We start from the raw sequence: 12,094 nt of genomic DNA, 5'->3' as shown, positions 1-12,094 counted from the left end.
TGGTACTGGGATCCCTGGTGTTATGCGTGTGCTAATAATAGTTCCATACTGAATAATGCATTTAGGACTGGGATGAAACAGAAACAAGTTGCGTTCACTGTGATATAGGTGACAGATTTTAATGGATTAAAGATCATGTCTGAAAATCATTGTATGTGATGTGAAACCCCGTGAGCATAGTGCATGAAGACTGTGGTCGAAGCAGAGTTAAGGCTAGACTGCATAGCCTAGCGTTTTTTTCTACTGCCAAAGGAGCAGTCATTTTGTCTTTGCACAAGTTTTAACTAGATTGCATATGTTCGTTGTTTTCTTCCAGAAATGTTGAGGAGAAAAAGCTACTTGCAGTAGCATTGTTTCACCTCATCAGACCTGCTTAAGTGTGGAAACTGAATCAGTTGCTGGATGGATCATCTACTTGTCACCTTACTGCAATCAATCCATGAAGCCATCTTGTTAATGGTATATCAGTGAGTTATTTGGTCTGTGAGGAAGGCAGGACTGGCAGACAGCAAAACAGAGAGTCTTTCTTGCTGTATCGCAAAAAAATTAACATGCAATGCAGTAAATGGGATTTCAAACTGTCAAGTTGAGGGAGCACTAATGGCCATTTCACCCACACTTTGTGAAAGAAGTATCAGTGTGGGTAGCAGCCTAAACATGTATGGATGAAGGATGAAAAGAAAAATCTTTCTGTGGCTGAAATGGTTTCAAGAAAGATGATTTACTGACAGAAACAATGTCCATAAAATGTTAGCTTTAAGGGAGATGCCGAGCAAAGTAGTTCTAAGTGATATTTAAAAGTTGGAAGGAAGTTTAAGAGGTTATAAGTTGCTCATTTGAAGATGGTTTCTGCTTTTGCCTGCACCCTTTTCATCCAGTCCTTATCCAGACCATTGTGGACCATTACTCCACATATTCTGCCTCTCGCTATGCCGCACAGCTGTGTAAACTTTGGTAACAACACCTTTTCACTTAGTGACATTGTAATTTGGAGCTCATTATGGAACCACATCCATTTTCCTCTTATTCTTAATAACTCCAAGATTTCCATAATCACTTATCAGAAAATTAATGTTAATGAAACAACTGTTAGTGTACTTGAGAAATGTGTTCATGCATAGTGCACTCTGTGCGATGCCGAAGCACTCTCGAGTGTGATGATGTATTTATTTGTTTTTTAATTTTCACTATACTTTGATTCATTGCTAGAAAAAGTCCAGGTGATCCAGCCCAGGTGCCTGCTTAAAATCTAATAATTAAAGCAGCTAATGATATTTCAAAAGCATTTATGAGGATTTATTCAATGTAGCCACAATTCAGAAATGCATGTTGCAATTTTAAGTGCTGAAATATTGGTGTAAAAAAAAAAAAAAAAGAGCAATACAGGGCAGTCTTGACGGGAGCTGCAGGAAGTAGTGAAATGAAAAAATCTTGAAATTTTTATTTACATTTCCAGACCTATGGATATTTTAATGCCATGCACAATGAAATTGTAATGTGAATATTACACTCAAGAAAAAAACATTCAGGAACCTTTCAGAGAGACTCTTTTGTATGTTTTGATTATCTTTGGCCTATCCCCAAGAAGTTTTTGCTGGAGTGTGTAGTTAATTGAAAGCAGCATCATTTTAATGTTTTGTTTTCTTATATGCCCCCTCTCCACCACCATGCGTGCAAACCATCAAGCCTTCCCGAGTCAGCAAGACCAATTTATGCCTTCATCATCCTTAGGTGTCCCCAATGAGGGTGAGAACTGGCCAGGGAGGACATCATGCAAGCATCCATCACTGTTGCAGTATTCTTAACTAGTGGGATGTTCTTTGTGTTTCACTGTTGCATTCATTACATTTGAGTTATCTGCTTGCACGTAGCCCTCAGTCGGCCTGATTAACCAAGTCTTGGGTCCTGCGTCGGTTACTGTCCCTTCTTCTATGACATCAGGTCATCAGGGGTATAAAACATGCAGCCGATGCCATTACATCAGTCTTTCTTGCCATGCAGTGCCCAAAGCAGCAGTTCGCAAGTGCCAGTTGGCCGACTCCTGAAATTTTCGTTTTCGAGTTTCAGAACCCAAGTCTTCAACTAAAGCTAAGTACCCCGTTGGGGAAACTTTTTCTTGCTCCTTAGCGATGTCAGTAAAAGTTAATAATTGCATTACTTGTGGAAAGCAAATACCTCATAAAGATTTTCATTCGTACTGTATTCCTTGCCTAGGCCCTGACCACGACATACCTTGCTGTCGGTTTTGTGTTTTATTTTATCAGCGTACTATCTGTCGTCGGTATATTTTCACCTCTAAATATTTCGGTTCTCAGTTTAATTATCCACAATTGTCGTCGGTTAGCCATCCGCCTACCGGGATTCTGAAAAAACGCAAAGATAAAGACAGAGACAGGCCACCGGGGTCCAAAACTGCTGACGACACTTCTCCTAAGCCAGTCGCCAATTCGCCGGTACTCAGTGAGGTGCTTTCGCAGCCCCGGATACCAGCTACTTCTGATTCGCAAGCCTCTACTGAGACCCATTCAGAGTCCGGTATGCCACGAGATGCTTCAACTATGGAACTCATGGATGTCTCTGCCTTGGATGGGTCCGGAGCCGCTGTGCAGGCACCAGCTTCTGAGGGTGTATTCAGGCCTATGGACTTGCATATTAAACCGATGCCTTCTACTTTACTTAGGCCTAAATCTCGATCCATGTCTAAAAAAACAATGCCCAGGCCACATGCTCAGGCCTCTATGCTTAAAAAACAAATGATAAGAATGGCTGAAGATCTAATAACCCTAATCAGGGGTAGCAAACCCCCCCTTCTAAGAGGCCTAGGACTGAAATTGATTATGAATCTTCTAATCAGGATTCTGTTTTTTCTGATTCTTCTGATGATGTGGATTTGCCCTTGCCTACATATGAAGATTCTGATGCAGAGGACTCTATTCCCTCTGCTTCCCCTCCTGAGGATTTTTCTTTTGGGGAAACCTTACATACTCTAAGGGAGCATTTCCACTGGGAAAGCCAGGATTTTTCTGATTCAAAAAAGAGGCTTAAGGATTTTCTTCTCCTACCTCAGCATAGGCCTTTAGCTATTCCTCCTGTACTAGACATTGTTGATGATGCTTTTTCAGAATCTAGTTTGGCCCCTGATTCTCTTCCTCCTGCTCCCAGAAAACCTGACAGATACTACAGGGTCCCTGCTTCCCACAAGTTCCTTTTCAAAAATCCTATTGCAGATCCAGAGACTATTTCACAGGTGCCCAATGGCATTAAGGTTTCTACTGCTAAAAATCCTACCCCTTCTCATAGACACTCCAGGGCACTGGATAGATGGGGTAAGAAGGTTTACACTTCTGCAACCGTGGCCATTAGGGCTTTAAACTGCCAGTTTCATATGTTAAAGTATCAGCAGCATGTTATTGGACTGCTTCAACAGAAAATGATGTTGATTCCTGACTGTGTGGAAAGTAAAGAATTGCAGGATTTAATGCATTCTGCCGAACAAGTTGGAAAGCATACTTTGCAGTGTGGTTTTGATTCATTAAAGGCCTCTTGCAGGGCTGCTGTTACTGGGTCTCTGCTCAGAAGGCATGCTTGGCTTAAGGAGCAATCTTTGCCTGATCATGTTAAAGCTAAATTGTTGGATGCTCCTTTAAATCAGGACCACCTGTTTGGCAACAAGGCTGAGGAAGTTCTTAAAAAGATGTAAGATAAAGCTAAATCTATGCAAACTGTTAAAGATTTTTAAAAGTTCAGCCTCCTAGATTTAGTAGGCACTGGCTGTTTAAGAATTGGTCCTTTCCAGGTCTTCTCAAGCCAAACCCAGACACAGCAAAGACCCCAGGTTTCAGCCCCAGGTGACTCACAGAACTAAGCAGTGGGGGGCCTCCACCTCTAAATCTGGGAATAATAAGACCCCCCCCCTTTGGTAAACTGTCTCAATGACTTCCTTTTAAAATTTCCAAGCACTTATCAACTGACTGCCCCTTTGGGGGGGGGGGATTGCTCTTCATGCAAAGAATTTGGAACTCATTACCCAGGACAAATGGGTTTTAAATATAGTGTCCCAGGGATACAGATTTCACTTCCACACATTGCCAACACCAAGTGGGTGGCCGGACCTACCCCCAAATCAGTGGGCAGAGGCCCAAAAACAAGTGCTTTCTCTCTTAAGCATGGGGGCTATTCAACTGGTACCAGAAGAGGAAAACGGACAAGGTTTCTACTCTAGACTTTTTCTGATACCCAGAAACGACAATTCATGGCATCCTATCCTGGACCTGTCTACTCTAAACACCTTTTTGGAGATTCCAAAATTCAAGATGCTGACTCTTCACCAATTACTTCCTATCCTAGGCAAAGATGCGTGGTTGGCAACACTAGATTTAAAAGAAACATACCTGCACATCCCAATCAGGGAATCTTGCAGAAGATATCTACACTTCAAAGCAGGCTACGCGCACTGTCAGTTCTCTGCACTGCCCTTTGGCTTATCTACTGCGTCCAGGGTATTCACAAAGTGCCCAGCTCCAGTTATTGCATTCTGCAGGCTAAGAAATATTCAAATATACCCATACCTGGATGATGGTCTAATTCAGGCAGAAAGCCAGGACATACTTTTGAATCATCTGGCCTTTGTAAAAAGGGTTCTAACTTGTCTGGGGTACACCATAAAGGAAAATAAATCACACCTGGTACCCTGTCAGCAAATTATATTCCTGGAAGCAAGCTTGAATACAACTTCCCAGATGGCTTACCTCACACCAGAAAAGCAAATTAATTTGATAATCTTCTTCAAACAAGTAGCCACAAAAAACCCTGCTATCTGCAAGACAAATACTGCAAGCCTTGGGGTTCATGGCCTCTTACATTCTTCTAATTCCATATGCAAGACTGCGTATGAGGAAACTACAGTGGTATCTAAAAAGCCTATGGTGTCAACATTCTCAAGACCTAGAAACAAGGATTCTTATCATACCTTGCCTACGCCTAGAGTTCCTTTGGTGGGCAGAGGCCTGCCACCAAAACAAATGACTACCTTTCACACCACCCCCTTGCCACCCAAACCCTAACAGCAGATGCATCAGACTATGCATGGGGGGCTCACCTGGCAGGGAAGATCATTCAGGGCAAATGGAACCCAAGTCAAATGCACCTGCATATCATTCAAAAAGAAATGTTAGCTGTACAGAATGCTCTTACAGCCTTCAAGGACCACATTCTTCCAGGACAACTAATGGTAAAGACGGACAACACCACTGTTATGTTGTACATAAACAAGCAGGGGGGTCCACATTCTTACCCCCTCTGCAGACTAGCCATGGCATTGTGGAACACAGCCTTGAGCTACCAAGTGCACCTACAAGCTCAATTCCTGCCAAGAAAATTAAATACACTGGCAGACGGACTAAGGAGAAACCTCATGGACCCACATGAGTGGAAACTGGAACCAAGGATTTTCAACATGTTGACAAGCAAATGGGGGAGCCCAGATATAGATCTGTTTGCATCTCCCCAGAACCACCAATTGGACAAATTTTGCGCAAGGACTCCCCACAAACAAGCCTGGAAAGTGGATGCTCTGTCCTTCAGCGGGAAAAAACTATCAGTCTATGCCCCCCCCCCACCTCTGCTCTCCAAAGTACTACTAAAAATCAAACAGGACAAACCAAGGATGATTTTGATTGCTCCAGACTAGCCGCACCAACACTGATACCCCCTCCTGCGCAGTGTGTCAAGGTTATCTCTGTGGCACCTGCCTCAGACTCCTTCCCTGCTGTCTCAGCAGGAGAACCAGATTCTGCACCCTCAGCTTCTAACACTGAAACTTGCAGCCTAGCTAATTAATTAATCTCTCCTTTACCATCCCTCAGCAAACCTGTGATGGATATTATTTTAGAGGCAAGGAGGCTTAGTACTAGAAAATCTTATGCTGAAAAATGGAAAAGATTCTGTGCCTGGAACCAGTCTTAAGGGATGAGCACAGAAGCACCCAATTTACCTCAGATTTTACTATACTTAACTCAGATGCTTCACAAGGGCCTGTCTTTTTCCTCCATTAAAATCCACGCCTCAGCCATTTCAGCTCATTATAACACAGAAACTCCCCTTTTCTCTCACCACTGCTCAAGCAGTTTCTCAGAGGGGCCAAAAATTTGAGACCACCCAGGAGAGCTCCAACCCCTGCCTGGGACCTTAACTTTGTCTTGGAGAAACTCACTCTACCTCCTTTCGAGCCAGCTGCTACTGCAGACTTAAAATTTATTTCTTGGAAAGCAGCTTTCCTTTTAGCAATCACTTCAGCTAGAAGAGTATCTGAATTACAGGCTTTTATGTCAGCGGAGCCTTTCATCATCTTTCATGCGGACAGGGTGTCCCTCAGAACCAATCCATTCTTCATGCCCAAGATGGTATCCAGTGTGGCTCTTAATCAGTCCATTAATTAATTTGCCAACCTTCTTTCCCAATCCACAGAATAAAGGGGAATGGATACTGCATTCCTTAGATGTGCACAGACAACTTAGATTGTACTTGGACAGGACTAAATCTCAAAGGAAATCTGAACACCTGCTGGTGGCATTTGCTGCAGGGGCAGAGGGGAAGGCTATTTCAAAGCAAACCATTTCTAAATGGATAAGTCATTGCATTACTTTCTGCTATAAGTACTATAGAAAACCTATCCCCCAGGGGATCAGACCTCACTCCACCAGGGCCGCATCTTCCTCTCAGAGGCGTTCCTACCAGGGACAGCCTAGCTGCTGCTACCTGGAGTTCTGTACATGCTTTCACCAAGCATTATCATTTGCCAATTTTCTCTAAATCCAGAGCTAGCTTTGCCACTGCAGTCTTGCAGGGCCTTATAGCTGGCCCTAAAGCTATCTAAATTCCTCCTCCCAACCATAGCTTTGGGAATATACCCAAATGTAATGACTACAACAGTGAAACACGAAGGACATAGTACAGTTGTGTACACTTACCATAAATGTTGATGTTCGAGTGTATTCACTGTTGCAGTCCTGGTTACCTTCCCTCCAGCCCCCTAACTTCTTTTTGCAATACCTTTACTTTCCTTTACTATGCTTAAAAGCCTTTTTGGTGTATTTGCTTTTTTATTGGAGGTATGTCTTTATACTTTTGTATTTAATTGCTTCCCATTAGGGGGGCACCTGACATCTGGGGCAAGAAAAACTGATGTAATGGCGTTGGCTGCATGTTTTATACCCCTGACGACCTGACGTCATGGAAGAAGGGACAGCAACCGACGCAGGACCCAAGATTTTGTTAATCAGGCTGACTGAGGGCTGCCTGCAAGCAGATAACCCAAACGTAATGACTGCAACAGTGAATACACTCGAACATCTACATTTATGGTAAGTGTACACAAATGTACTTTTGATATACAAATGACATATAATTCCTTACAAAACTCCAGCTAGCTATGCTGGCATATGTTACACATCCATTGCCCTAATTCTCCTGGCATAGCTGAAAGTGCCTCACACCATCACAGGGCATGTAAAATATTGCATTGTAACTGTAAGAATCAATCAGAGGAAATTAGAAAAGATTGGGAGCAAAGACTGGAAAAGCATTTTACTTGGCAGCAATGGGAGGAAATATATATGTCTCCCATATATAAGCAACAAAGTCCAGAACGTTTAGGATTTCTGCTTGGAAGTGTTTCCATGGGTATTTGTGTACCCCAAACAGACTTCAAAGAACTTTTACTCAGAGATGTAATGGGGAAGAAAGAGGGAATTGAGAACATATTTTGGAGAGTGTAATAAGTTGGCAGATTAAAAAACAAATCCTTGCAGAGTACTCTGTTAGAAATAGCAAATGGCTGTAACTAAGAAAATAATTCTCTTGAGCTGAGACACAGGATATGAATTGTCTAGTCATAGTAAGGCCTTGTTGCATTTAGTTCTGTTGGCTGTTAAAAAAAAAAGAAATTGCTAGAAAATGGAAATCAAAATATAAACTAAATATATTTGAAGTGTTAAATATCTAAAAGAGAGAAAAGAACTGTAAGAGGAATCTTTGCAAAAGGGAAGAAGCAAATTATATAGACATAAATGGAATTTGTGGGAACAGTACATGAAGAATCATGTTCAGGAGGAGTGAAGTTTAAGAGAAGGCAAGAAATTGAGTGATTTATATAATGCTGGACTGAAAAACGGTTTCTAAAAAAAAATAACGTAAATTGTAATATGAATAAATGGAAAACATGTTAAAATGGTTTATTTTATATTTATGTATGCGTGTGTGTGTCTTAAGAGATATTTTAATAAAAGTGTTAAAAAAGTAGTTGCCTTATTGTCCTCCTCTCCTGCAGGTTCTTTGGTGTCAGGGAGCCATTCCATCAGTTTTTCTCAGCAGATTTTGTTCCAGGGTGTTTCTAGTTTCCAGAAAGGAGGGCTCCTAGAGATATATAAATCTAACTGCCTTTGTTAATCCGCTAAGCTGTTAACTCTCAAGACCCAGTTCCTTATGATCCTCCCTTAGGCTTTCCATGTGATCCTGGCCTTGAAGGATACTTTCTTCCACATTCCTTTTCATCCTGTTTTCAATATTTTTTTTATATTTTCTGTCATCTCATTATCAATTTTCTGTTTTACCTTTTGTATTCTCAATTGCCCCAAGATTATTTACCATGTCCCTAGCTCTTGTCATAGCCTTTTGCAGACTTTAGGGTATCCAGATTTACCTTAACTAGAAAGCTTTCTGCTTGAAGCTCCTTTTCCAGCCTTTCTTCTTAAGGACTTGGTAATTACATTGAATTTTTATTTTTTGCAGTCTGGGATTCACTCTAAACCTAAAGAAGTCTTTCTTGACCCCTTCTCAAGACCATATTTTCTTGTGATGCAGGATCAACCCTCTGACTATGATGGAGTGACTGAGTTCCTTCATTTGAACAAGGTTCTGTTTTTAATTGAATTCCTTCAGACCTTTCTCCCCATCCAACTGACCTCATCTGGGGAGATTTTGAGAGCCCTGGGCTTCTTGGCATCCATAGTTGCTATGGTTCCATTTGCCAGATTCCACAAGTGGAAGCTATTATGGTACCTCAGGTCTGTATATCTCCAGCATTGCCACCCACTAGACTTCCAGATCCCTCTCTTGTTTTCCATTAGAAAGGAGGTACTGCGGTAGATTAACCAGCTCTTCCTCAATCCAGGACTTTCTTTCTGGTTACTTCCCCAGCTTTATACGTATGCTTCATATCTGGCATGGTGGAGAGGGTGTTCCAACAACATCAAGGTTCAGTGGGCATGGTGTTAAGAGACACAGACATTCTAAAGGTATAGGCTCTGGTTCTGGCTTTTCAAGCTCTGAATTATGTCTGGTCCCCAAGTCCCCTCTGAGTATTCACAGACAAAACCACAGTAATGTGGTGCATAAGCAAGGGGGACTAAGTCTTATCACATTTGCAAATTATCATTGATAGCTTAGAAAGATGCTGTCCAACACAGCCTGGTTCTCCAGGTAGTCTACATTCCCTCAGAGAGGAACACAATAACAGGCTCCTTGAGCATTCCCTCAGAGAGGAACACAGTAACAGGCTCCTTTAGCAGATCCAGGGCAGACCCCCATAAATGAATGCCAAACAGCTAGGTCTTCCTTGACATTTTATCTCCCCTCATGACCAGCAACGGAACAAGTTCTGTTCAGAAACCTATGCCCACTGGCATGTAAGATGGATACGATATTATTTTTGTGGAGAGGGAGTTTTTTATGCATTCCCTTCTCTCCACATACTGCCAAGGGTCCTTCAAAAGATCTTGATGGATAACGAGAAATCTTGCTGGTGACTCCCTTTTGGCTCAGACAACACTGGTTACTCCTTTTTCACTTGGCCAGGGACAGTCATCACAAGGTGTACAACATGTTTGAGTTGCTTACACGATGCAAGGGCTCCTTCATTCACCCTCAGCTCTAAACTCTACAGTTAACTCTCTGGGTAGTAGAGTGTTAATTTTTTCTAGGTGCTATTTTTTGTAAGGATGTGCTACAGGATTTACAGGAGGCTATGAAACTTGCTATCTTCTTGTGTAGCAAGTGCTTATGCAAGCTGCAAGACAAGATCATCTGTTATAATGGCAGTTTGTCAGCAAAAACACTGAGCAACAGACTCGCATTGGTGAGGGAATAAGACCCATCAGATGGGGAGACAAGTTGGTCTGCACAAGCCTCTCTACCACTTGAAGAATATGGCCATTCAGCAAGCCAGTTATTGCATCTCAGTGAAAACGTAAGTACCCTCCAAACAAAAAGGTCTTATTCTGAAATAAGGTACAATGCTTCTCCATGTCAAGTTTTAGTCCAAAGTTCTGCAAACTTCCAGTGACAATCCAGCCTCCAACCTTCACTCCATGCCACAACTGCATGTTTCCTTAGGAAGACAGGATGTGCATAACTTGGGGATATACACTCAAGAGCAAGGAATGGTACATGTTATAATCATTTACCAAAACATGGAGACTGGTGACACTATGGCAGCAGGAAGTTTGTAGTAGAAGGATTTTCCAGAATTGGCAGGGGCTATTCCTTTAATACTATTCTGCCATTTTCTCTGGTTGCAGGTCACTCAGCAAAGTTTGTCAAGGAAAGAACAGTCTTAATTCTCATTGTTTAGTGATGGCTGAGAAAGGTGTGGATTTGGACTGTTCCATCACTGCCAGTAGAAAATGCTGTCTTGTTTGCCAAGTGGGTCTCTCCATGGTTGTGACTGCAGCCTCTTCCACTTTGGGGCCTGGCTGCTGCTGTGGAATCTGTTTTTATGTGATCGTCCATTAGAGGGCTCTGTGTCATTGAGGCTGTCACGAAGCCTTCCACCTTGCAGACTTATCATATGAAGTGGCTTAATTTGGCTGGGACTTCACATATACCATCCCAATCTTTCCTCTGTATCTCAGGCAGCTGTATGATTTAGACCTCAGTCATTCAGTGGTCAAGGTGCTGTATCCTCTGTTCATTTCTGTGCCTTATGACCTTGTGAGGAGGTTAGGATTGTAGTTCAGCAATTGCTGGTCAAGACAGTTCCTTCATAGTGATGCGTTTCAACCCACCTTTGAAAAACTCCTCTCCTCTATCGAATTTGAACTTCATGGTTAAAAAAAATCACCTTGTTTGTTTCTATTTTATTTTAGAAAATGCTTATCTGGTAGTTTCTACCCCATCCCAGCAGCTTGTTTTATAAGGGTTGGATGTCTCTCTGGACAGAAATGGTTTCTGAGTAATCCCTGAGTCAGTGTATTCATCTTGCTGTTTTCTTTGACAAGGGCAAAAGCCTGAGGAAAGAGAGCATTTCAGACCCTGCAAGTGTACTTAGTTCATATTTACCTAAAACTAGTATATGCATTTACGAAGTATGTACAAGTGTACATTTTATGTTTTGTGTTGGAATGACCAGCAGTCACCAATTATATCATTTCTGAGTAAATTGCTAACTGCGTTAACTTGTAACATCATGTGAATTGGCACCCATTGGAAAATTCTGCAATCAGAGTCTGTTCAATTAGGGGTGTGTCTGCTTCTACAATTTCAGAAATGTCACAGTGCAGGCATCTGTTCTGTGCCTGTTTGGTCCTCAGTTCATGTTTGTACCAAAATTTGCCACAATTGCAAATTTAGGAGTCCTATTTCTTTTGATACTTCCATACCACTGGACTTGCCTAACTAATCCTCTGGCCTTTTGGCTCTAGTTTGTATCCTTCCACCCCGATAGATTTTCTGCTGCCTGGCATTCAACCCAGTTACTAACCTGTTAAGCTCAGGGAAGACCTGAAATGTTTTTTCTGTGTGAACTTTGTATTATTTGGTTTGGCTGTTTGGGATATTTTGCAGGTACTCTCATGTTTATGGAAATCAGGCTTGATTTTAAGCTCTGTGTTTCTAATGTTTAGCCAAAGAGCCCACTTATGCTGCTAAGGTCAAAAAAAGGCTGAAGCATGCATGTCTTCAGCTAGTGGGGTTTGGCCTTGACTGTACCCTTAAAGACTTGTAAAGTAAAAGTCACGGTCATTCATAGGCCACATAGCTGAAACACTGTTATGCCCTTAAAGTGTCATTTGCATATATCCCATGGGTATCCACTACATGA

General features: G+C 42.0%; 1 protein-coding gene across 1 annotated transcript in view; it reads left to right on the top strand.

Annotated features, from left to right (window-relative positions):
• PTPN3 (protein tyrosine phosphatase non-receptor type 3) overlaps positions 1-12,094 on the top strand; it is a 2,272,168-nt gene that overhangs the window by 1,447,784 nt on the left and 812,290 nt on the right. The window lies entirely within an intron of this gene.

The sequence above is a fragment of the Protopterus annectens genome, chromosome 3.part0 (genome assembly GCF_019279795.1).
Source record: "Protopterus annectens isolate FY-2018-M chromosome 3.part0, PAN1.0, whole genome shotgun sequence".
In the NCBI taxonomy this organism is placed as follows: Eukaryota; Metazoa; Chordata; order Ceratodontiformes; family Protopteridae; genus Protopterus; species Protopterus annectens.
Note: the sequence above shows the minus strand (reverse complement) of the source record. Positions and strands in the feature narration are given on the sequence as shown.